Source organism: Electrona antarctica (genome assembly GCF_951216825.1).
Source record: "Electrona antarctica genome assembly, chromosome: 9".
NCBI lineage: Eukaryota > Metazoa > Chordata > Actinopteri > Myctophiformes > Myctophidae > Electrona > Electrona antarctica.
The window spans coordinates 32,833,225-32,860,479 of record NC_136790.1 but is presented as its reverse complement, the minus strand read 5'-3'; the positions used below and the strand labels follow the sequence as shown (position 1 = coordinate 32,860,479).

General features: G+C 42.2%; 1 long non-coding RNA gene across 1 annotated transcript in view; it reads right to left on the bottom strand.

Moving 5' to 3' along the window:
• LOC306928900 overlaps positions 1 to 22,664 on the bottom strand; it is a 32,651-nt gene extending 9,987 nt beyond the window's left edge. The window contains exon 1 of the long non-coding RNA XR_013790728.1: positions 22,332 to 22,664. This is a non-coding gene — a long non-coding RNA (uncharacterized lncRNA). The remainder of the gene's footprint in view (positions 1 to 22,331) is intronic.
• Between the last annotated feature and the right edge of the window lie 4,591 nt (positions 22,665 to 27,255).

The window sequence follows — 27,255 nt, the reverse complement described above, 5'->3', positions numbered from 1 at the left end:
TTGGTCCCACAGACACAGCTATAACTTTATACATTGCGTTTTTAGCGAGCCCACGCAGTTTCTACAGGAACTGCTTTCTAGTTGTGGGCTCGCAACAGCGAGCACACACTAGTTATTGCCAGTTTATATTTATTATTCCTATTTATTCCGCCACTTTCTTCGCACTCCTACTACTTTCACACACTTTATGCTAGAAATTTAGTTCAAACTTCAAACTGTTCAGCTCTTTGCAGTTATGTGTGCTTGTATTTTTATTTTTACAATTGTTTATACTTTTTTAACTTTTAAACTTTTAAACTTTTTTTTACATTCTTTATAATGAGAGTCGATGGGAGAAACGTCCCATTTTTCACAGTTGACTTTTTTGTGCTCTTATTACTCTGTCATACTTTCACTTTGAAACTCCATTCAAACTTTAAAATGTTCATCAATCTTTGAATTTTCATCGGTGAAAACGTTTTTTTGAAAAAGTTTATACTTTTTAAAATATTTAACTTTATTTATAAAATGTTTCTCTCATAGACAATGTATGGGATTTTATCTCTAAATCAACCTCACTTTTGCAGCCTCATTACTCTGGCATACTTTGTCGTAGAAACGTGATTTAAACTTTAGCTAGCTCACACGACTGTGGACTTTTTCGTGGTTCAAACCGTATTCGAATATGTTACACGGTTTTTCCGAAATCGCAGTTCAATCGCAGGCCGTTTCGCGTAATCAGTGTCCCCTTAGAGTGTGGGGCCTCCTTGAGTAGAGTGTGGAAACTGAAATTCTTTCCTTGGAAATTTACCAAACAAATTGTCGTCCCGGCCAAAATATTCACTTTACATGGATGTTCTTTGGTCATTTTGTAGCCACACATGTCCTCTTTCACACAATGTAACCACCAAAGCACAGATACATACAGAATGTGAACTACGGCCTTTAAGTGACACAAATACAGTCAAGCTGCCCATTGACCTCCATTGTATAATTCTTACGAGGAAAGTATCGTGAAGACAATTCTTAACTCGCTCTTATAACCACATTTTCGATCGTACCAACACCACCATCGCACATGTTGTACCTCAATGTCTCAGGCCACTCAAAGTGAAAATAATATTTGCATTCGACTTTTACTTTTTGCGATAGAGCAATTTGTTCGGGCATAGGTTTTTCCCTATTCAGGCCCATTGAAATCTCCCAGTCATAGTGAAGCACTGTTTTACTCTCCCACAGCTGAGACGTATAAGGGCTTAATTACAGGGCTGACATTAGAGTTACAAGATCTCAATGAGTTGCTCTGCGAAACCTTGTGAGCTTGTAGGTCTGCTATTTGTGCAGTCACAGACACACGCATGCATACGCAAGCACGCACGCACGCACGCACGCACGCACGCACGCACACAGCTTGTAGGTCTGCTATTTGTGCAATTAGGCTCTACACATACACACAGAGTCACAGACACACGCATGCATGCACACGCACGCACGTGCACACGCACGTGCACGCGCACGCACACACACGCACACGCACACACGCACACACACACACACACACAAAAACCCTGTCTTTTGCTTGCAGCATGCTACAGTCTTGCAATTTGCTCCATGGGCTTAGACCACCAATAGGAGCACGCTGTACTTAATTAATTGCTTAAGCCCCGCCCTTCTGTCTTCCCATTGGCTGGCCTTTACACAGCTCTAACTTTTGTTTGCAGCATGATACAGTCCTGAAAATTTGTTTATGGACTTACACCACCAATAGGAACACTAATATAAACGTAAAAAATATTTTTTTTTTAAACTTTTTTTTTTTTTTTTACTTTTTTTTTTAAAACTTTTTTTTTTTTATCTTTTTTTTTTAACTTTTTTTTTAAAAAACTTTTTTTTTTTTAAACTTTTTTTTTTTAAACTTTTTTTTTTTAAACTTTTTTTTTTAAAAACTTTTTTTTTTTTAAATTTCTTTTTTTTCTAAACTTTTTTTTTTTTTTACCTTTTTTTTTTTTAAACATAAAAAAAAAACTTAAAAGAAAACTTAAAAATGAAAAACCAGTGTTCAGACTTGGTGGGTGGTCCCACAGACACAGCTATAACTTTATACATTGCGTTTTTAGCGAGCCCACGCAGTTTCTACAGGAACTGCTTTCTTATTATTCCATAGGATTAGTCTTTTGTTTGACGCACTACTCCTCCCACCGTTTTGACTGTACGCACTTGAGCCATATCTCAAATTGACCGGCTGCATTGGGAAGGATGTGCTTGTATTTTTTTAAGAGAAATGTTGTATAGTTTAATTGATATTAATTTATTAGTGAATTAAATTTCCCCATTGACATGAATGGGAAAGTGCGAAAAATCACATTCAAGTATTTTTTCCTCTGAGACTGTAAGGGCTATAGTTACAAAACTTGGAGGGTAGATTCATAATAATTACTAAAATTAATTAACTTATAATGTTATTGGTCGGCCTCGTGGTGGCGCTATAACAGCCCACTTTACGTTTTGGCTTATAACTCTTGAACCGTAAGTCGTAAAATCAAAATTATTTTTTCCCTGACTTCCTTGGGTCATGACGCATCTCCTCATATAGGCCACGCCCATTTGCGTCATGATAGATTTTCCGCCATTTTGAATTTTCTCCAAAACACACTTTTTGCTCCTCCTCCTACAGATTTTGTCCAAATATCACAAAAATTGGTACACATGATCTCTGGACCTTTCCGATTGAAACACCATCGGCAGAATTTTGGTAGTGCGTATCGTTCGGCCGTAATCGTCGTCCGAAGTTAGTAGGAGGGGCTTATATCACAAAAAATGCCATAAATCACGAACGGAATGTCCAATCCATCCCAAATTTGAATCACATATCTGGGGTGGTTCAATCAACCAAAAGCCAAAAGCAATTCCATTTTCATCTATAGGGGGCGCCGCAAATGCGAAAACTTTAACCATTTCTCGCAAAAACATGATTTTTTTGGGGCTTGAAATTGTAATTGGCTAGCACAATTACTGGGAGGGCTTTTTTCCCCACGCAAATACGAAAAACGTAACCATTTGTAGCCAAAACATGATTTTTGAAATACTTACAATGATGCAAATTCTATAACTTATTATTATTATTATTATCATAATAAATTGCCCAACCATTTGTACTAATAAATACATCAACCTGCCTATTGTGTTTTCATTACTTTTGTATTTAGCTAAATATACTACTGTGTTATACAAATGAAAATGGAACGGCATTATCCACTTGCCCAAATGTGCTGACATCATCACATTTGTGATGACGGCTGTGGCCGTTTTTAGCCCAAGGAGTGTTTTTGTGCAAAACTAATGCTTGGAATGGATTCAGCATCATGAAAACCCCCTAGATTGACATTTCACATGCTACTTAAAGCATGATGAAATTTTGAATATTTTGCCTTCTATAGGTTGTTAATGGTATGGTCACATACATGCCAATTATAAAAAGTTAGCATCTGGCAGTTTCTACATGCTGGGGAGTGGGACCCATCCTCAACATTTCTAATATAAATGCCAAGTATTGGACTATAATGTTATTTGGCTATGATTCAGGTTGCTTATCTGCTTAATGATATTTTTTTATATGAACGTCATATAAAAGCACATAAGTATGCGGACGTCTCTGTCGTTTATAACAAACCAAACCGTTTGAAAATCGGTTTAAAATTGAGAAAGTTGTGGTTATTTAAAAAGTACATGCACACACAATGTCCGTAAGATGGCCGCCACGCAGCGACGTCTCCGTCCATTGGCCAGCAGCGCGGGTGAGTCATCTGGTTACGTGAGCTGCTTTCCTATTGGCCGAATTGCCATGGTGTGAGTTTTTTGAAATCCCCACTTTGAAGGCTGTTTAGTTTCCTCATAGACACAGAGCGACGCACAACTGTTCTCTGAGCGAAATTAAGCGATTTATTTGAATTTTTGTCTTATCTACTCCATATTCGTAGTATTGTTTTGGTGTTTCTCGTGTGCTTTTGTCTTTTTTGGATCTGTATCGTATCTACTCCGTATTAGTAGTAGGCCTATTGTTTGTTTGTTTCTTGTTGTGCTTTTGCCTTGTTTTTGTGTGTTTTTCCCCGTTTACAGGCCAAGACTTGCAGGTATGTTAAACTCCATTCTTAATCAGTTAAAAGAGTTGGTATGAAATTAATGTAACAATGAATGCTACAAAAAAGAGCTATAAGTACTAAGTAATGAGCTAAACGGGCCTCGTCACCAATCGACACGAGTCACGTTATTTTTACCGTAAATACCAGCCAAATTACATTTCAAATAAACTATAAATATTAGCCACGTAATGGTATTCCATGCATATATTGTATCTTAAACATTACGGTTTCTTCTTCGCTGGTTTTTAAACGCGAGCATTGTTCCGTCCTACAGCCATTAGCATGACTGCTAATTTAGTTAGCATACTTCAACACTGAGACAACGTGTGGACGTAAATGGCGAGATATTGGCTCCAAACTACCAATCGACACGAGTCACGTTATTCTTACAGTAAATACCAGCCAACGTATATTCAAAATGAACAATAATTAGACACGTTATGTTGCTAAATACATTTATTGTTTTTAAAACATTTATTCCGGAGTTTGTCTCAGCGACCAGTGATTGGCTAATGCCGTATGACGCAGGCGTCTGTGATTGGCTCTGGCCTTTGTTGACTTCCTGAAAACGCGGAAGTAACGTGTATCCGCTCGCATAGCCATTAGCATGACTAGGCTAATTTAGTTAGCATACTTCAACACAGACAACGTGTGTACGTAAATGGCGAGATATTGGCTCCAAACTACCAATCGACACGAGTCACGTTATTCTTACAGTAAATACCAGCCAACGTATATTCAAAATGAACAAATATTAGCCACGTTATGTTGATAAATACATTTATTATGTCAAACATATGGAGTTTGTCCGGCCAGAGTTGCCGTATGACGCAGGCGTCTATGATTGGCTGGCCTTTGTTGACTTCGCGGAAGTAGTCTACCCCGTTCGGTCTCTATCCTTTATTACTTTATTTCCATGATAACCTTATATCATCATAAGTGCTTAATACTTGCTTATTGGGAATGTACATGACAATGACGATTAAATGAATACGAACACGACTCCCGTCGATAAGTAATTTAGCCTGGACATTTCCGCGTTTTGCTAAAAACTGACTTAGTACTATTTGGCTAGCGGCGGTAGCTAACGGCTAACGCCGGGGCTCCACCGGACCAGAGTAATCTAGTAAGAGTATTGACACTCCCGTTGACTCTCATTGTAACAATGGAATGCGGAAGTGCTCATTCTATCTCAATGGAATAGTTCCAGCCATAGGAGCAATGTTTGGAACTATCGCCCATAGGCACCCGCTTTGCGGCGAGATCAAAGCGTGTCACCACTCTCTTACTACATTACTCTGCACCGGACGCTTTGCGTCTCAATCGCGTGCGTCAAAAAACGAACCGGGGCAAGTTTAATGCAGTAACACTATGTGGGAACTGCACATGTATTCATCTTTGATTATTTGAATCCACCCCAAGTTGCTATATCACTAATCACATTGCATATTCTGTATTATATCTTTAGGTACATTGTCTGTCACCCAGTGCTAAAAACATTGAGATATTTTTCATTGGTATGAATATGGTAGGAGTCGAGATACTTTAAGAAACAATTTGGTACTTTTTCCACTACTGAAGTAACTTAATCCTAGGCCAAACCAAGGTTACTATAGCAACATTATTATTGTAAATTCACACAATGACAGTGTAGGCTACTAATGGAAACAAATGGACCCATTTGGGTATTTTTTTGGCATGTAAGGTACAGTACAAGGCAGTTGTGAAATTCACTTGTATGTGCATTGTGTAATGGATAAGGTGCATTAATGGCAGAATGGCTATGCTAATACCAGAATGAAATGTTTGTGTTTTCGACTCAATACTGCCCCACCTGGGGGGTTGAGGTAATCTGACCCCCCCCCCCCCCCCCAGCTATTACTTCAAGTGTGTGTACTCCAATATGGTTGGTCCATTTGTACATTCTCTGACTGAGTTCCAGACATAAGGGTCCATTTGGTTCCTATCTATATATAATTTAACTGGGGACCCCCTGGTTCTAATGAAGAAAAAAATTACCACTTTGACAACCACTGCAATACTGAGCACTCATACAGTGTCCCTGGTACTAAATTAGAACTAAATTACTGTCCATAATTACAGGTGTGTGGACATCCCATTCCCGTTGGAAGTAGCCGTCACGTCACCACAGGCTGTGGTGACCGGACTGGTCCGTCACTGCACTAGGTTTGTCGCTCACACAATGTTATGTAATGTTAGCTAGGGCTGCACGATTTTGCAAAAACAAATATTTTTTCCCCTCTGAAACCTCGATTTTGTTCTGTTTGGTTCCTGTCTATGCTGCCACATGTTGTGCGCTTGTAGATCAGCTATTTTTGGCTATTCTTGAATGCTGGGGTTCAAATATTTACTTACAATAAATAAGAAACTGTCTAAAATACAAATAGTCTGGCAGTCGAGGTGGACGGGTGGGAAATTTGGTATATAGTCTTTCTTCATTGGCCTAAAATATTGTCTATATATTAATGAATCCACTTGCTGACCTGACCTGTTGGTATTGGGCAATTTGTTTTATAGGGGTTTCTTGTGACCCTACCATTAACATCCTATAGCAGTCAAAAATGTCAAACTTTCCTTTTGCTTTAAGTAGCATGTGACATGTCAAACTAGGGGGTTTTCATGATTCTGAATCCATTCCAAGGATTAGTAGTAAACGGCCATAGCCACTTGCCTAAAAATATTTTTTCCGTGACAATTCACAGCTGCTGACAGACATCTGGAGATTGATCGTGGTCCAGTCCCGTCCTGGTCTACTGTAGTGAACCCACACTCAGGTTTGTTTTTGTCACATTTGTCCTGACGTATACACAACACGCATGGATGAACGGCAACTCCATATTGACCGGATAGACGTCAAAACGAGCAGATCTACAAGCTCGCAACCTGTCGCAGGCTTGCAGATCTTCAAATTTTGACCTGTACAAAGGCTGATCACAAGGCAGAGGCAGGGGGAGAGTATGTTTTGCCGTCTGTGTGTCCTTGTGCATGTCCGTCCGTCTATATACAGCTAATCTCCAGCACCCTTGGCCCGGCCTATGTCAAAATGAACACATACTTTCTCGATGCCCCAATTTTTCAACCACGGCCTGTTGAAGTGCCACCATGAGCCCAACCTTTGCTAAACACATTTCTTTACATTACTGGTACACATTTTATTCATACATCACGCCAATCTGTATACACAATCTCCATAGTTCTGTCTGCTTCGTCATATTCAATCCTCATTGGCTAAGATTGCCTTCCAAAGTTTGCAGGGTTGGTCTGTTATGAACAAAATGCTTCAAATCATGAACGCAGAGTGCAATTTGAGGGAACTTTTGCATGCACAGTGCCACTCAGAACATTTTCACCACTCATGGTGCCGCTATAACCAGGGCCGCACACAGGCGGTCCGCCAGTGCGCATGCGTCGTCAAAATTAATTCTGCGCTGTCAATCAAGCGCCGGGAAGCGCCTTTGCGTACCAATATATATTCAAAGACTTGCAACACATTTTTCAAAAAGAGCAGATCTACAAGCTCGTAGCGTGGCTTCGGTGCCACGCTATGAGCTTGTAGATCTGCTATTTTCCAACAGCTAAAGTAGAACTGAGCTTGTAGATCTGCTATATTTCAACAGCTAGTATAGTAGTGTACACACACACACAGTCACTGGTTACTTTGAATCCGTGGTGGGACTGGGAAATAAGAAGAACTATCTGAAAATATGTTGTTCCAGAGACCCCCCCCCCCCCCTAGAAGCCAATATTTGAGTTAAAAACATTCAATCTGAGAGAATATATATTCAAAGACTTGCAACACATTTTTCAAAAAGAGCAGATCTACAAGCTCGTAGCGTGGCTTCGGTGCCACGCTATGAGCTTGTAGATCTGCTATTTTCCAACAGCTAAAGTAGAACTGAGCTTGTAGATCTGCTATATTTCAACAGCTAGTATAGTAGTGTACAGTACACAGTCACTGGTTACTTTGAATCCGTGGTGGGACTGGGAAATAAGAAGAACTTTGCATCCGCATTTTGTGGCGATGAGAGGTGGTGTTTGTGTGGCTGGCTGACCAGCCTCCACTGCATGTTTCAGCTGTGTTTGAAAACCAAGTATTGTTGCTATCACATGTAGTAACAGATGGCTACACATCGTAGACACACGCATAAATAGTATGTGTACTGCGCACACACTCACTCGCCAATTCAAGTCCCCCTGATATCACGATGCAATACAAAAATCCTCCACAGTGTACTGTGAAGTTGTGAACCTGTGGCACTGATGCGAGGTCCATGTTGTACGGCAGCTGCTTTAGCTGCGTTCACCAAGCGTAGTTGTGTGGCATTTGCCGTGTCTTTCGGGTTGTTGCCGGCGTGTTGTTGCTGGTGGTGGCCGCCGTCACGGGTCCTTATTAGTGTAGTCTAGTCAACACAACATGGATTTTGTTGATGCGTACTGTTACTGAGGTGGAGTGTTCACCTGTCCGGCACACAGCCAGAGGGGGAGGGGGCTGAGGTAGGATGAGCTGGTGTGGAGCAGAAGCTGAGTGGTTGGAAATCATCCCGGTCGTGTGGTTCATGTAATGCGTGTGTCACTGTGAATTGGACTGGCCCCATGGCTGGTGGTCTTAGAAATGGGTATTGTACTGTAAATATGATTAATCACACAACACTTGGCATCAGAATTTATGCTGCCATAAATACAGCTTAGACTGTGTTCAACTGTTCATAACTGCTACAGATAATCAGTTATAAGTACATTTGTCAGAAATGCTATCCCTTGTAAGCGACACATTGTGACAAAGTGAGCTTTATATTGGCATCAGGAAGCTGATTTGTGAAAACATTTATTTTCTCTGAGCTGCGTGCATCAGAGTGATTATGTTTAATTTGCTGTTAGGAGTCTGGACAGATTGATTTTTTTTCAGCTACATATTAAGACCTGTTTAGGGTGTGTTTGCTGGGTTTTCGCCTAGAAGACAATGGAAATCTGGGACACTGTTGAACGAAGTGAACTGTCAGAGACTGACGTTCACACATGTTCAGGGACAACACTGCGGGTCAAGACTGCGCACAGCCGTTAAAATACGCATAAATTTTGACAGCCTTAATACAAATACCAATGTTCATTTGATGACGCACCAAAACATTTCTTAATGAAATCATATACACTTCTGTTTTAATATATATATATATATTAAAACTAAATGTGTGTGTATGGAATCATAAATTGGTTCAGTTTGGCCTACCAGTTTTGGGGATAAGACTGAGTAATGTCTTGCAGAAAACAGTGATTTGAGAAAACAGGCTTGAAAGGTTCACTTCTAAGGTCTCTAACATTACACCTAGCTACATGTTTAAGCAATTATTTAATATTTACATTTCAGGTCTGACATTTTTTTCCAGACATGCTCTAGTATGTTAAGAGTCTGCCTGTGCTATTAACTGATTTTGTATAAAAAAAGAAAAAATGTTAGTCTTGCCGCCATGACAGAAATAGTTGAGATATTTATTCAGACCATTTTTCAGACCAATTAAGTAGTCCTAAAATTATACCACATTGCTATTATAATTTTGCCTATTTCGGATAATATGAGTGTCACTGCAATTCATGCTCCCTTCCATTCTGTGGTTTACTTAACATTTATACTATCTTCAGTAACTATGCTTATATATTGCTTCACTCCAATTGTACTTTTCCACTGTTATCAAAAAGTCAATGAAGTTGTCCTGAACTTCTTTTTTCTTTTTGTCACCAGGTCTGAACACCTACACCAGTGACTTCATATATTGGGGTAAGTAAGTTCATTCTTAGTTAGAGACTACTTATATTTAACGGTAAGTACGTTAATTCTTGGTTAGTTGAAGACTACATATATTAACGGTAAGTAAGTCAATTCTTGATTAGAGTTAGTGGACTGCATATTTACAGGTACATTGTGATCATTATTTTGTCCCATAACATTGTGACATCATGCCTCGCCCAAAGCAGCGATCTGTAGCTAAAAAGAAATTCTGGCTTAATAGCCCTGCTAAGGCCAACCTTTCACAATCGCCAAACGGTAGCGCTTCAGTCGAGGAAGTCGATGCAAATAAACAGGAGACAATTTCTCCACTCGTGGTGCCTTCTCCAAAAGAAGCTCTGCGTCATGATGTTCATGAACAAGACGGTGGTGTGCAGTCCATGGACCTTTCCCACAGGGACCCTGTACAAGAACCACTCGTTTCACAACCCGCTGTGATATCTGTGCAAGCATCCAGAAGCCAGGATCATCATTTATATCCTCCATTTTCAAGGAATAAGCAGTGTACATGCATGGCTCTCACATTTTTGGCACAGCAAAATGAGGGACTTGAGTTGAGGAGGGATGATCTCGACAAGATATTAGACATGGGCGACCGTCTGTATAGAAGAACAATCAATAAACTAAAAAGACAGAACCTGTTTCAGAGCAAATTCCTGTCGATGGAGGAAACGCCTCTCGATGTGGAAACGGAACACAATCGCTACTCTGTGATCAAATCTACTGTACACACGGGATACATGAGAGAAGCAGGACCGACTAGACGGCAGCATTGGTGGCTGAATCTTCATTCAAGACTCCAGTGTTTGTCTGCAAATGTGACGCATGCACTGCTTACAATATCGCCATACACAATTGCTGTATTTAGAGACGCATTAGGAAGATATGGCATGTTTGACCCGCACAGCAGAAATGCTGATGGCGTACCTTTAGCTCCGTGGAGAGGAGGAACAGCAGTAATGATGACCTTCACTCACTTGGATGATCTGATTGCAAAAATTGACGATCTAACTGCCAGCGTACATTCAATATCGATTGACAGATTGCAGTTTGACTTCATGCCAGTGACATTTGTACAGACAAATGCCCCATCACTCGCAACTAGTGAGGATGAAACAAACACTGTGCCATCAAGCACCAAGCCGTCTCTGCAGTCAGGCATTTCATCATCCACACAAGTCAGGTCAAACACTTTTAACAAAGTGAGCAAAGCCAGGAAACGAAAAGTGAGCAGAAATTCACAGAAAACGACTCCTCAAATACAAACGAAACCAATTGAAGAGATTAGGGCCAGGAAGAGGGAGTATATGAAAATGTATATGGCAAAGAGGTGTATCATAGATAAAGAATTCAGGGCTAAGCTAAATGAACACAACAGTGCGTACTTCAGAAGAAAATGCAGCAAAGATCTCGATTTCAGAGGGGAAACACGGAAGAAGCAGAGGGACAGGTACATTAAAGATGAGCTGTACAGGGGGAATAAGATTGCTTATGACAAAGGTAGGTACAATACAGATGAGGCGTTCAAAGAAAAGCGGAAGGCTTATGACAACATTAGGTACAATACAAATGAGGCGTTCAAAGGGAAGCGGAAGGCTTATGACAACATTAGGTACAATACAAATGAGGCGTTCAAAGAAAAGCGGAAGGCTTATGACAACATTAGGTACAATACAAATGAGGCGTTCAGAGGGAAGCGGAAGGCTTTTTACAAAAGTAGGTATAATACAGATGAGGCGTTCAGAGGGAAGCGGAAGGCTAATAAAAAAATGAGGTACAATACAGATGAGGCGTTCAAAGAAAAGGTCAGGAAACACATGAAGTTTTACATGGCCCACAAATGCAAAACAGACGCGTTTTTCAAGATGCGCCGTGACATGCGCCAAGCCTTGAAGTTAAAAAGAAGGTACATGGAGTTATGTCGAGTGCAGCTCAGATTGCGCGTTGAAGACAACAAGAGGCGCGTTGAAGCAGAAGAAAGGCGTGTTGAAAATGAAGCAAGGGAAGCTTTACAAGAAAAGCAGCTCCAAGACTGCTGTATAGCAAAGTTCCACGCAGACATAGAAGATGGACCAACATTTGTGTGCACAACATGTCACCGGGCGCTGTTCTCTGGTCAAGTGTACCCTTGTCACCGGGAAGACTACAAGAAAAACCCTGACCTAGTTGCAGCATGCTTGACTGGAAAATACGTTCATTTCTGTGACAATGAATGCGGAGGCCCAGCAGAGTGCACTGTACCCAAAGAAAGACATAGAGAGTGGATATGTCATTGCTGTAAGAGAATTGTATTAGCAGGAAGAATGCCAGACATAGCTGTTGCAAACAACTTGGAGCTAGCAGCCATTCCTCCAGAGCTTTGCCAACTGAATGTTCTGGAAAGACAAATGACAGCATTAGACATCCCATTTGCCAAGATTCTCACTCTCCCTAAAGGCAAACAAGGAGCTGTACATGGTGCTGTGGTGTGTGTACCATCAAACGTGGAAACCACCATAAACGCCTTACCCAGAAGGCTCGACTCATCTGGTTTGTACAGAGTGAAGCTGAAGCGACGTCTGCGGTACAAAGGCCATCATTTGTTTCACACTGTCAATGTGAGGAATGTAGTTTTGGCTCTGAGGAAACTCATCGAGACACACCCCGACTACAGGAACATCACAATCCGAGACGAGGACGACATCAGTGGTGAAGCTGTGGTAGACCCGCTTGAAGAACTACCCGCTTCTGAACAGACGGCCACAGACGACGGCATGGACAGTTGTGATGAGGCCGAAATGATGGAAGTGGCTGATTCTACGGAAGCTCTCGACTCATCACGGACAGTGGATCAGCATCCACCCAGTGCTGAGGATGAGCAAGATGTGCTGAGACCTGGACATGGCCTAGACAGTTGCCTGCAACCCGACGACATTGGGCAGGACATGATGACATATGGAGATGGCATATTCACCATAGCCCCAGCGGAAGGAAACAAGCCTGTCAGCTACAGCACAGTCCCTAACCTCGAAGCAAAGGCCTTCCCGACATTGTTTCCCACTGGAGAGAACACGTTTGATCGGAAGAGAAGGGTCAAACTGTCCCCAAGCAGGTACTTCAACGCGAGACTTTTCGGTGTTGACGCACGTTTTGCAAGAGACCAAACCTATCTCTTCTTTGCACAGTTTGTCTCAGAGACACACTTGGCAAAAAACACCATCTCAATCCAATTGAGAAAAGGCAAACCCAAAACCAAAGATGGTCGCCGGATCAACAACAAGATGTTGCAGAACAAGTCTGAAGTCGAGCGACTGGTCAAAAACCGCGACGCAACAAGATTCATGTCGCCAATGAGGGGGACTCCAGCTTACTGGCAGAAGACCATGTTGGATTTGTTTGCCATGGTCCGTCAGATAGGTCCACCCACCTTCTTTTTGACCATAAGTGCTGCAGAGTTCAGATGGCCGGAGGTTATAAAGGCAATCAAAGCACAGCAAGGCCAAATAGTGGACTTCGACAAGCTGGACTGGAATGACAAATGCGACATCCTCAGAAGCAATGCAGTGACGACCATGCGCATGTTTGACAAGCGAGTTAGTTCGTATTATAGAAACGTGCTGTTTGATAAGGAGGCTCTTCCAATTGGACGCGTCATCGATTGGTTCCATCGCGTGGAATATCAAGCAAGAGGGTCCCCACATTTGCATTGTTTAATGTGGATAGCCGACGCCCCCGTATATGGAGAAGACTCAGACGAGAAGATTTGCGAGTTTGCAGACCGCTACATTAAGTGCCAGCTGCCTGATCCGAACGAAGATCCCATACTCTACAAAATTGTCACAGAGGTTCAGATGCACAGCAGAAACCATACCAAATCGTGTAGGAAAGGTCGCAAGACATGCAGGTTTGGATTCCCAAAACCACCAGTGGACAAAACGTGGATCACAAACCCGACGCCAGTTGATCCAATTCAGGAAGAACTTGAAAAAGATTTGGATGATGGCGCAACGGCTGGAAATGATGCAGCAAATAAGAGTGCAAGAAAGGAGGCAAAGGACGGTGCAAAAGGCTTAGGCAAAAAACGGACGGCACAGACGCAAGCTTCTATGGCCAAACTCAAACCACTGTTTGATATGCTGATTGATGGCACATCAGAAGTGACTGACCTAGCGGACTTGCTGGCAAAGTGCAATTTGACTCGGGAAGAGTACAATGCCTCTCTTCAAGACATGAGGAAGACACATGTCCTCTTGATGAAGCGTGGAGTGAAGGACGGCTTTGTGAATAACTACAACCCAGTTTTGCTGAAGGCCTGGAATGCGAACATGGATATCCAGTTTGTCCTGGACCACTATGTCTGCATCTCCTACATGCTGTCCTACATATCCAAGGCCGAAAGTGAGATGGGCGAACTTCTCAAGCAAGTAGTGGTTGGAATAGACCCCACGAAAGTGAGCGAGAGAGATGCAATGAACCAACTGGTTCACTCCTATGTCAAAAACAGACAGGTTAGTGCACAGGAGGCAGTCGCCCGGACTTGCAGTTTGCATTTGAAGAAATGCTCCCGGCAAGTTATCTTCCTCCCCACGGATGACAATGCCATGAGAATGAGCCTCCCGCTCAGCACGCTGCAGAAAAGACCAGACGATTCAGAACACGTATGGATGACAGGATGTCTGGACAGATACAATGCCAGACCCAAATCCCCCGAGTTTGACAACATGTGTCTAGCTGAATTTGCATCCGACTACAGGGTTGTGTACGGTGATGAAGCTAAACAGCGGGATTGCGTAAAGCTCGCCGACAACATGGGAACCATGAGGAAGCGCAAAAAGGTTGGCTACCCCGCAGTCATCAGATATGCGAAATTTTCGGAACAGAAGGAACCCGAAAAATACTATGGCACCCTGCTTAAAGTCTACCTTCCCCATCGCTACCAAACATCGCTGAAAACCGAAACCTTCCCCTCCTACACAGAGTTCTACCACAACGCGTCTGTGAGATTACCTGGAACAGATGAGGTTTGGGGAGCCAATATAATTGTTGCTAGGAACAGGAAGAAGTTCGAGAAACACAGTGAATCGATCGAAGAAGCCATGGAGGAGTTCCTGAAGAATGGCCCTGCTGAAGACGCGTGGGCCGACATTGCAGCAGAAAATGAGCTCGATCGATTGGAATGTCTTGCCCAACAAGATGAAATTCCGCTGGATGATGAGGAACGAGACGACGTGCCAGAGTTCAGTGCTCAAGACGTGCCTAATATTACACATGTTGCTGTATCGGCCCCACAGGTGAGCCTGGATCATCTGCTCACTATGTGTCGAAACCTCAACCAGACACAAGCCTCCATCTTTCACTCTGTACGTGACTGGTGCTTGAAGAGCGTGAACGAGCAGAACCCCGACCCGTTCTTTTACTTTGTCACTGGAGGTGCTGGAACTGGCAAATCACACCTGATAAGGTGCGTCTACGGTGAGGGAACAAGAATTCTCCGTCGACTCCCCAGACTGTTTGAAGACACTGATCCATCTACGCCCACAGTGCTGCTGTCTGCGTTCACTGGAACTGCAGCATACAACATCTCAGGGAACACTCTGCACTCCCTGTTGAAGTTGCCAAGAAGCCTCAAACCCCCCTACACAGGCTTGGGAAATAGATTGGATGACATGCGAGCGAAGCTGGGGAATGCGCAGATCATCGTCATTGATGAGGTGTCGATGATTTCCAAAGACTTGTTTGCCTTCGTCCACTGGAGACTGCAAGAGATTAAAGGCAGCAAGATGCCATTCGGAGGCATGTCTGTGCTTGCAGTAGGTGACTTTCACCAGCTCCCTCCAACGTCACAAGGGAAACCGCTCTGCGTGCTCGAGGAATGCAAACCGGACCTTTTGCACGAACACTTTCAGATGATCACGTTGACGGAGATCATGCGACAGAAAGATGATGTGCCCTACGCAGAACTTCTCAATCGGCTGAGAGTCAAAGGGAAGAAGGATCCGCTGAGTGTTGCAGACAAAGATCTTCTTGCTCAGAGAGTGACTGAGCGTCACCTTTGTCCCAAGGATGTTGTGCACATCTTCGCAACCAACAAAGAAGTTGCGGCACACAACAACAAGTCCTTGTCTGAGCTCCACACCCACATCGTTGACATACCTGCAGAAGACTACAGGAGAGATGAGCGAAATCACCAGATGACTCGTCTTAACAGAGCCTGTACAGGACAGCAAAAGGACCTTCTTGACAATTTGCAAGTTGCAGAAGGCGCCCCTGTCATGATCATCAGGAACATAGATGTGGAAGATGGCCTTGTCAACGGGACATTTGGCAAGATCGATAGTGTCGAGTATCTGGTGAACCAGGACGGCACTACGGTAGCCAAGCTTTGGCTTCTGCTAGACAAGCCTGATGCCGGGCTGAAATATCGCAGAACTACACCTGGCGCTAAGCAAGTGCACATCATAAGGGTGGAGGAATACCTGAGTGACCAGAAAGTGATTCGCAGGCAATTTCCCATCAAGTTGGCATATGCTTGCACAGCTCACAAAGTCCAAGGCATGACTACGCAATCCGCCGTGGTTTCCCTGAAACGGATCTTCCAACCAGGCATGGCCTACGTTGCCCTCAGTAGGACAACGTCATTGCAAGGATTGCACATCATCGACTTTGATGAGAAGAAAATCTACGCTGATCCGGAAATCACAGCCGCCCTGGAATCCATGAAGACCGCCTCACTGGACAGTGTCATGCCACTGTTGCATTTTCGAGAGAAGATGGGCCAAGCGCAAACGCTGACGATTGTCCATCACAACACGCAAAGCTTACGGGCTCACATTCAGGACATCAGGCAACATCACGAATTTCCACTTGCAGATGTCCTGTGCTTGACAGAAACCCATCTCACTGGCTCTGTTGTGGATGACGGTCTGCAATTGGATGGGTACACCATGTTCAGCCGCAACAGACACGTGTCATACGCAAGCAACCCTGACCGTGCAGAACAGAACGGCGGAGGTGTGGCTGTGTATGTGAAGGACCATTTCCAGGCTAGTGAAAGGCGGAACATTTTCAATGTGACAAACATGGAGTTTGTGGTCGTCAAGATCGAGTCCCCTGTCAAGCTTCTGATCGCTGCGGTGTACAGACCACCACGTTACGGTGACCCGTTCCTGGACAACCTGAAGGCCCTCCTGGACGGCTTAGAAATTATGGACCACCATCCCATCGTACTCTGTGGAGATTTTAATGAAGATCTACTTCAAGGGCCCACTTTTGGTGGGCCCATAAGCAGGCTGCTAGACTCCAGAGGATATGCACAACTCATCAAGGAGGCGACCACAGACAAGAACACGCTGTTGGATCACATGTACATCTCCAGACCACAGCAATGTCTACAGTCTGGAGTGCTGCGTACTTACTACAGCTACCACAATCCTGTGTATTGCGTATTATCCTCCGAACATGAGTAGTGAAGCCACACGATTCTCTGGTGTCCGATGAGAAAATATGATTGATTGATTGATTGATTGGTGGGGGGGATTCAAGTTCAGCTCCATTCATTTGTTTGATTTCCTTGGAGGAGCTGCGTTGGGTCCCCAAGTCGGCTCCGTGGCCGTACCTTGAGTTGGCTGTGTGGCTGTGACCATTTCTTGTGTTGTCCTTGTGTTGGGTCCCCAAGTCGGCTCAGTGGCCGTACCTTGAGTTGGCTGTGTGGCCGTGACCGTCTCTTGTGTTGTCCTTGCGTTGGGTCCCCAAGTCGGCTCAGTGGCTGTACCTTGAGTTGGCTGTGTGGCCGTGACCATTTCTTGTGTTGTCCTTGTGTTGGGTCCCCAAGTCGGCTCAGTGGCCGTACCTTGAGTTGGCTGTGTGTCCGTGACCGTCTCTTGTGTTGTCCTTGCGTTGGGTCCCCAAGTCGGCTCAGTGGCCGTACCTTGAGTTGGCTGTGTGGCCGTGACCGTCTCTTGTGTTGTCCTTGCGTTGGGTCCCCAAGTCGGCTCAGTGGCCGTACCTTGAGTTGGCTGTGTGGCCGTGACCGTCTCTTGTGTTGTCCTTGCGTTGGGTCCCCAAGTCGGCTCAGTGGCCATACCTTGAGTTGGCTGTGTGGCCGCGACCGTCTCTTGTGTTGTCCTTGCGTCCGTGTTTGAGGGATTCCGATTTTACAGGGGCCAGTTTCGAATTGCAGCCGTCCGTAAGTGCCCTTTGAGAGCGGTTTTGAAGGAGTCAAGGGATTCGCATGTCTTAATGACTGTTGGTAGGGCGTACCACATTTTGGTGGCATAGGAGCGAGAATAATAATAATAATAACCACCGCAACACGTTTCATCTGACACGCTCCACAGACATGTTTTCGCACCGGTTATGTTCTTCATAGCCAGACGGTGACCATGCTCTGGTGTCCGATGAGAAAATATAATAATGATAACCACCGCAACACGTTTCATCTGACACGCTCCACAGACATGTTTTCGCACCGGTTATGTTCTTCATAGCCAGACGGTGACCATGCTCTGGTGTCCGATGAGAAAATATAATGATAACCACCGCAACACGTTTCATCTGACACGCTCCACAGACATGTTTTCGCACCGGTTATGTTCTTCATAGCCAGACGGTGACCATGCTCTGGTGTCCGATGAGAAAATATAATAATAATAACCACCGCAACACGTTTCATCTGACACGCTCCACAGACATGTTTTCGCACCGGTTATGTTCTTCATAGCCAGACGGTGACCATGCTCTGGTGTCCGATGAGAAAATATAATGATAACCACCGCAACACGTTTCATCTGACACGCTCCACAGACATGTTTTCGCACCGGTTATGTTCTTCATAGCCAGACGGTGACCATGCTCTGGTGTCCGATGAGAAAATATAATAATGATAACCACCGCAACACGTTTCATCTGACACGCTCCACAGACATGTTTTCGCACCGGTTATGTTCTTCATAGCCAGACGGTGACCATGCTCTGGTGTCCGATGAGAAAATATAATGATAACCACCGCAACACGTTTCATCTGACACGCTCCACAGACATGTTTTCGCACCGGTTATGTTCTTCATAGCCAGACGGTGACCATGCTCTGGTGTCCGATGAGAAAATATAATAATAATAACCACCGCAACACGTTTCATCTGACACGCTCCACAGACATGTTTTCGCACCGGTTATGTTCTTCATAGCCAGACGGTGACCATGCTCTGGTGTCCAATGAGAAAATATAATGATAACCACCGCAACACGTTTCATCTGACACGCTCCACAGACATGTTTTCGCACCGGTTATGTTCTTCATAGCCAGACGGTGACCATGCTCTGGTGTCCGATGAGAAAATATAATAATGATAACCACCGCAACATGTTTCATCTGACACGCTCCACAGACATGTTTTCGCACCGGTTATGTTCTTCATAGCCAGACGGTGACCATGCTCTGGTGTCCGATGAGAAAATATAATAATGATAACCACCGCAACACGTTTCATCTGACACGCTCCACAGACATGTTTTCGCACCGGTTATGTTCTTCATAGCCAGACGGTGACCATGCTCTGGTGTCCGATGAGAAAATATAATAATGATAACCACCGCAACACGTTTCATCTGACACGCTCCACAGACATGTTTTCGCACCGGTTATGTTCTTCATAGCCACACGGTGACCATGCTCTGGTGTCCGATGAGAAAATATAATGGTAATAATAATCTTTATTTATAGTAGTGGGATAATGTGGTCCCTTTTCCTGGTGTTTGTTACAATTCTGGCTGCTGCGTTTTGGATTAGTTGTAGATGGTCTATACAGGGTCCTCCAATGAGAGGAAAGGTCTGACTCTTGCGATGTTTCTTAGGTGGTAAAAATATATTTTTGTGACATTACTAATGTGCTTTTCAAGGTTTAACTCGTGGTCTAGAATAACACCCAGGTTTTTCACAGTTGTTTAACCTGTGAGGACAAGTTTCCGAATGTATTATTATTGACCTTGTGATGGTAAATGTAAGATTTGAGAGTATTGTATTATATGTATTGTATGGTTTCAATAAATCAATCAATACTGTAATGTTTGTTTTGACCTTGTGATAAGTTTTTTTGACGTTGTGATGTTAAATGTGCTATATCAATAAAGATTTGACTTGAGAGTATATTTCATATTATGGCCTTGATTTGTGTTTAACACTTTTGCTTTTCAGGAGTAGATAGTAAGTATTTATATTTATGTGAATCGTTTGCATTTGTTAGAAAACTAACACTTCTTTCTCTGTTTTTCAGAAGCCGTTGAGTGATTCTGCAGTGCTGACAGTGTTTGATTTTTTTTGCCTTTAACCTTTTCTACTTTTCAGGATTTTTTTTTGTTAATTGCATTCCATTTAGGTTGCAGCTCATGAACCTGTAGTAGTCAATTTGTATAAACTCCCATAATATCATCCCTGAATTTAATATAACACACACACCCCCCACACAACACCATAAAATGATTATCTCTAACAAATACTTAACACCATTTTTCATTGTATACTGCTTGTTCATGAGCCACTACCTTATATTTGCATGTTCATGTCATAATGTTTTTACTCACCTTTTGTTTTTAGGGCTGTAACACTTTATTGGACTAAAGTAGTTTGGGAGATTAATAATCATAATAACATGGTTAAAATAATTCTAAACTTTAAATAATGTATTAATAAAATAATGGCTTAACAGAATACATACTTATTTCTTTAAAAAAAATCCTATTTTAAAATTGTAGACAAATAAATGACCTTTAAATAGGCTTAAGTGCTTAATTATACTAATACATTTTCTCAATATAGTTGCAACCCTATAGTTTTACCTATCTTTCAGAAAGTTAGATTTATTAGCTTGTTTGTAGAATATATTTTCCAGGAGCTTGCTTGATCGCCTTTTTAACAAAGGGGTCGGTGCAAGAATTTTTCCCTGTGCACTCCTAAATTGGCTGAAATAGGAGGCAGGTTTTTTGCTTCACTCTGGAAAATGTTTAATTCAGTAAAAGGTTAGAATATAACTTGATAATAGTAGTAATAATAACCATGATAACGTCTAACATAAAATATCGGTTTAATGGCATTATAATACTTACCATTATATATAACTATAATTTGCCTATATATATATATATATATATATATATATATATATATATATATATATATATATATATATATATATATAATCTTTAAATACAACCATATATATAAAATAAAAGTACAAATAATACATTTTTGTTAATAAACATTTTAAACTATATCTGCTGTGCTTTGTCTCTACTTATTTTTACTATGTGTTTGAAATGTGAAGTTTGGTAATTGTTTTGTCTAAATATTTACAATGAATACAGATGTGTTTTGGGTTCTTTTGAAATTACTATTCACAATCGGAAGGGTTCATCAAAACTGAAGCTGAACAAAAATGTTAACTTTGGAATAAATGCTATGTCATTATTGCATAAGCCCATACACACAAAGTATGACCCTATACAAAATGAATTACAAGGTAATTCATATATTCTCAAGCTGGAAAAATAAAGTACTTAATCTTTTAGTCATACATTACTACAGGTATTTTCTCACTGGTAATGGCTGACATGCTTTTATTGTGAATGTTACCAGATGTGTGTATATTATGATTCATGCTACGAACAGAAGACATGGTACAAGAAAACTTCTGATATGTTAACCAATTACTATATAAACAGGGTACAGTCTTATTTACCCACAACACTAATTCACATGAGAACAATACGGTTCGAAATTTGTATTTTGAGACCTACAATGAACATGAGTAAACATGTTCATTGATTTGCCTTTTCAAATAATATTACTGCATTCAGTGCATTGGTCCATATAAGAATCACTATTTGACACTGAAATGGTCGAGGACAGTTGCTGAATGCTGGAACAAGACATCCTTTACTATGTGTGAAATGGTGGAGCTCTTCTTAATGTGGTCAATTTAGGCAGAACAATGAGCGACACCAGTAGATCTTGGACACTGTCTCTGTCCGTCCGTATGACAACCTTGTAAAGTAATTTTGTGTACTAAATACATTTCAATAAAAGAAGAAATCACACCGATTTGAAATAAAGAGAGCAATCCCCTTGCCCATGCATCTGACAGTGCAGACATGAACTACCTCCAGCACTGAGGTGGGGCTGGAGGAGGTGATTGGATGCTGACTAAAAGGACAAGATGACAGGCAAGAAGCAGGGATATTTGAAACAATGGTGGAACCCGATCGCTGATTGGATGGCTACAGATTGGGTAGTAGAATTTGATTTGTTAGTATAGTGCTCACTGACAGCATGGGAAAACAGAAGTGGCGCAACATGAAAGCATGATTAAGAAATTACTGGGAGGGTCCTATATTGGGGATTGAGGCAACCACACTCTGCAATTTTTTAAAATTGCGACCTTTCTAGTTCTCACTAGGCTACTCAAACAGCTACCTTTTCGCAGCCCACCCATCTGACCACAACATAACCCTACAATGCCATTTAGGCTATGGAGTCAGATGGGTGGGCCATGTGCATTTTCCTAGTATATTGTAATGATCAGTCAACCGATTGTGTTCTAGCTTGGAATAATATACCTCCTATTTACCATAATGAAAACTCAGTCATTTTTAAGGTTTTAAATGAAACACCATGAAGGCTTTTCTTATATATAAAGTGTAGTATTTTGCCTGTTATTTGGGGGCCCATTTTCAATATTCTCACTGTCCATCCCAGCCCAAACCTGCCGGATGCATACGATTTGTGATAACTGGTTTCTGAGGGAATTATTTGTGGGAGCACAATCGATATCTGTATCCACTGATTCTCACTGTTGCCATGTCTGTTTAGAAATAAGCCAAAAAAATAACCAATACAAAACTACCAATATTTACAATATAATAAATTGTAGTTGCTTAATATTTGGGCTTGCTTCCTAATGTTGCTTAAACCAGTTATTCTCAAGCATTTTCATGTCAAGGTTCCCCAACTTGTCCAGGGACCATCTGGAAATATTTTGTGCCAGGAACTCCACCTTTTTCACAAGTTTCCAAAAAATATTTTTAAAATTGCAGATCTACAAGCTCAAATAGCAGATCAATAACAGGTTTAAAGTGCACCTATTTGCTTATTTGGACGTGTTTTCAAACACCTGGTTGCTTATTTCTCTTGCAAAATACACTAGACCAGATAAAAAAAACTGCTAAGAAAAATGGCAAACAGACTGCTACACTGGCAACTGAAAAGGGATATGAAGACCCAGAGTCAACTTAGTCAAGGATACATTTTTATTGTAGAAAGTAAGGAACTTAGGACAAGATGGTACATTTGCCAGAGCAGCATGTAGAGGATGTCATGACACATACACAGCCTCTCTTGAGGGTGAGTAAGGTTGACTGATTGATCTTGCACGCATCTATTAGATCGATGCACAACAGGTGTCTTGTCACACCCAGCTCAGCCTCAGAGTCTAATGAAGTTTGACTCGGGCCAGATAGGAGTCGAGGGCCAGCAACGTCCAGCAAATTGCTGATGGTTTTTATTCAGTCTTAACGTTTTTTCATTCATATATTCCTATCCATGAACCCCAGCGTCCCTTTGGGACATTCAGCAAAGCACAGCAGATCTACAAGCTTGCAGTTGCAGATCAACTATTTTCAGTGTGTAGACCTCCTGGGACGCTGGTCAAGTACTCGAATCTGCTATTTTTATTTGGTGGTATACTGTGACATAAACCTTGCCTATGAATTAATAAAAATGTAAGTGACACAAAAAAAACTTGCCTATGAAATATGTAGCCTATTGTTAGTTGCAAGAATCATTGGCAAAGGACCATTATTATGGTATTCACACACACACACACACACACACACACACACACACACACACACACACACACACACACACACACACAGAGAAACATATTATATGGGGTTCATCTTGCGCCACCCTTATCCCTAAACGTATTTGCCATTTTTTACTATTTTGAAAAACATTTTTAAATAGTTCAACTAGCCGATCTACATCGAGACATTGTGAGCTTGTAGATCGGCTATTTGAACTATTTTAAAAGGTTTTTTTAAATAGTAAAAAAAATGGCGAATTAGTTTAGGGATAAGGGTTAAGGGGTGGCGCAAGATGGAGCCCTTAGGGCTCCATTTTCGTTCGATCTTTCTAAATACACTGTTTTGGGATTTAGCAGTGGGGAAGGGGTGTTCCCCCACTAAAGTTGGTATTTTGGTTACCTGTCTAAATCCCTAAAACTGCACCTCCGTTACCCGTTATATTATGCATAGCCATAGGTGTGGTTTGGGCATTACAATAATTAAACCAATCACCGGTCCACGTGCCATTGCCTTTTACCATATCCGTTGCCCGTTATGCCCAGTTCTATATTGCTTCATAGCCTTACGGTCTATAGCCCATGGAAGAGTGATGTGCTGCTTCCTTGAAGTCTGACCTGTGATGCACCCTTTCATTTGGTATATAGATTGTGCGTGTAGGCCGTTTCTATGGAACGGTTTGATTGATTGATTGAAAATTTTATTAACAGTTTGCAGAATTACAGTACATTTCAAGCACAAACTCAATACAAAGGCTGTTAACTGTGAGTGGACGACCCAATTAAGCATTACACTTGTTTACAACAGGGTCCACCATGTTCAATTCATCAAAACATTTAGAGACGTACAAATAGACACTTCTATATAGACAAAGAACAGTACAGGAATTCATCATAATGGAGGTAAAAAGGGAAAAGAAACATATACAGTGAGGGGAAAAAGGGGGGGGGCGGTGGGGGGGGAATTCAGATTTTACGGGGGCCAGTTTCGAATTGCAGCCATCCGTAGGTGCCCTTTGAGAGCGGTTTTGAAGTATGAAGTTTGAGCGGTATGAAGCGAAAGTTTGGTCAATCGGATTAAACCCCATTTGCTGCGCTATGGGGTGATGAACTAAACGAGCAAATGGAGTCGCGCACGCCGCACAACGCCTGGCACAAATAACTTCTTTGACTATACAATTATATAAACACAATGGACACAAGGAAGTGGCAGGCACTCACTTCTGATGATTATAGGAAAATTACAAAGAGATGCAATAAGAGAATAAGGAGAGATGAGGCAGCCTGACTAGTCTGGACATCGCCATTGAGGCGTGCGCGCCGCTCTACCAAACTAATTTGGCACGGCTTACGGGTGCTTTTAAACTCCACTATCGCCTTCCCAAATGTATGTGACCAAAATAGCAATTTAGGGGAAAGCGTGCCAATACGCCCATGACCACACCTCTAGGTGCAAATACCGGTGTCGGCTAAATAGATAGCGGGTGACGCTGGACCAAAATACCATTAAGGGACAGAGCAAGCTCATATACTCGTAATTTTCGGGCAGCGGCTGCATTGCGGGCCGCATCGCGGGAAACGGCGGTGACAAAAATGGAGCCCTAATGTTCAAATTCTCATCTTTGTTGAGAATTGGTCCCAAGATTGTAAATGCAGCTCTGCCCTCCATGCCCTCAGTTCCCATTTACCTGACTGATTAGCTAAAAAAAAAAAAACACAACACTAGAGGGAACGTAAATATTGATCTGGTGCCACCCATTTTTAGAACAAATATGGGTAAATTACCATCCAGCGCTGCCACTCAGGTGTGGAATGCCCCCTTCCCTCAAAACAAGCAAATCACTGGTTTCCTTTAAAAAAAAAAGTGCTGTCCTCTGGACCAATGCTGTGGTTGACTGTACCCTGTACTGTAAGAATAAGCATGTTGTCATGGGCAGTGCATGCACCTTTTTTGGCTACTCAGTGGAAGCAATGTAACATGGAGGAATAAAGTAAGCTATTCATATTTAAAGAAATGTCATGTTGGACTATAAAGGCTTTCAGTATAATCTATATTTGTCACAAATGCATATGCACGCACATACTGTGTGTGCGTGTGTGTCTGTGTGTGTGTGTGTGTGTGTGTGTGTGTGTGTGTGTGTGTGTGTGTGCGCGTGCGTGCATGTGTGCGTGCGCGCCTGCCTGTGCGTGCATGCGTGTGCGCCTGCCTGCTTGTGCGTGCCTGCCTGCCTGTGCGTGCGTGCGTGCGTGCGTGCGTGCGTATGTGTGTGTACTGAATTTATTAGTAGTCTGCCTGCCAGCCCCTGTGCAATTTACCTAAAAGGCAAACAAAAATTTACTTTTTATTTAGACCCGTATATGTCCCCAATGTGACTGACCAACCACCAAAAACACATGTAAGCCTACTGGTACTTATTTTTATGACAATTGCCTGACAACTAAAACTTTGTGACAATCGTGACAACCCCTGACTTGGATCAGGCATTTCATCAGGCTAAACCGGAACAATGTTGAACCGATGTCAACATGAGGCAAAACAAGGACAAATGTGTCTTCAAATACTTCAAATAGGTACAAGGGCTTATTTATACTTTCTGTGGCTGACTTGGACTCAATTATGGACTCAAGTGCTGTGAGGCAGTGTGATGTAACAAACTCAAGTGAACATGTGTCTGAGTTATTAAACCAGATTCAAACATGCTCTTTCTCCTGTGATTTGAAATGTCATAATTTGGCTCTCGTGGAAACTGTTCCTTTTGTATTGTTGTTAAAAAAAAGAAAATAGTCAGATCTATGTGATGTGTTGTGAGCTTGTAGATCTGCTATTTTCACTACTTTTGGAGATAGGCCTATAAGGTTTATCTGCCGACAGCAATATACAATTATATCTTGTTTCTATATTGTAATGTTGTCTTTCCGAGGTAACTTTAATACTGTGAAGTAGTTAGCATCAAAGCTGCATGTGAGACTTAGGCCCCATTTAGTCTGCAGTCACATCCAGTCAAATCTGAATCAAAACTGATTTATTTCTCAAATCTGATCTTTTGGCCTGACCATCACACTGCATTTGTAAGTGTGTGTTCAGACTGGCAGCAAAATCCAGCCTGAACATGTGCCACATCCAGATTGGAATCCGAGCTGTTTATATACCGGTAAATCTAAACACAAACAATAAATGATCCTGGGAGCTGAAACACAGTGTGCAGACTTCTTCCTAAACACAAACAAGTCACATACAAGTTGCATGAAATCTTGCATGAAAACTGGGATCAGGTTGCATTCAGACTGAGATCTCCTCAAATCAGATTTGAAACCACCTCTAAATGTGACTCAAGTCACATTTGTAAAAATCAGATTCCATGTGACCTGTCTGCATTTAGACACAAACAAATCGGATGTCAATCTTGGATGTGGCACAGATCTGATTCAGGCTAGATTTGGCGGCTAGTGTAAATGGAGCCAAAATGTATTTAAAAAATAACATGACATTGGACAAAAACAA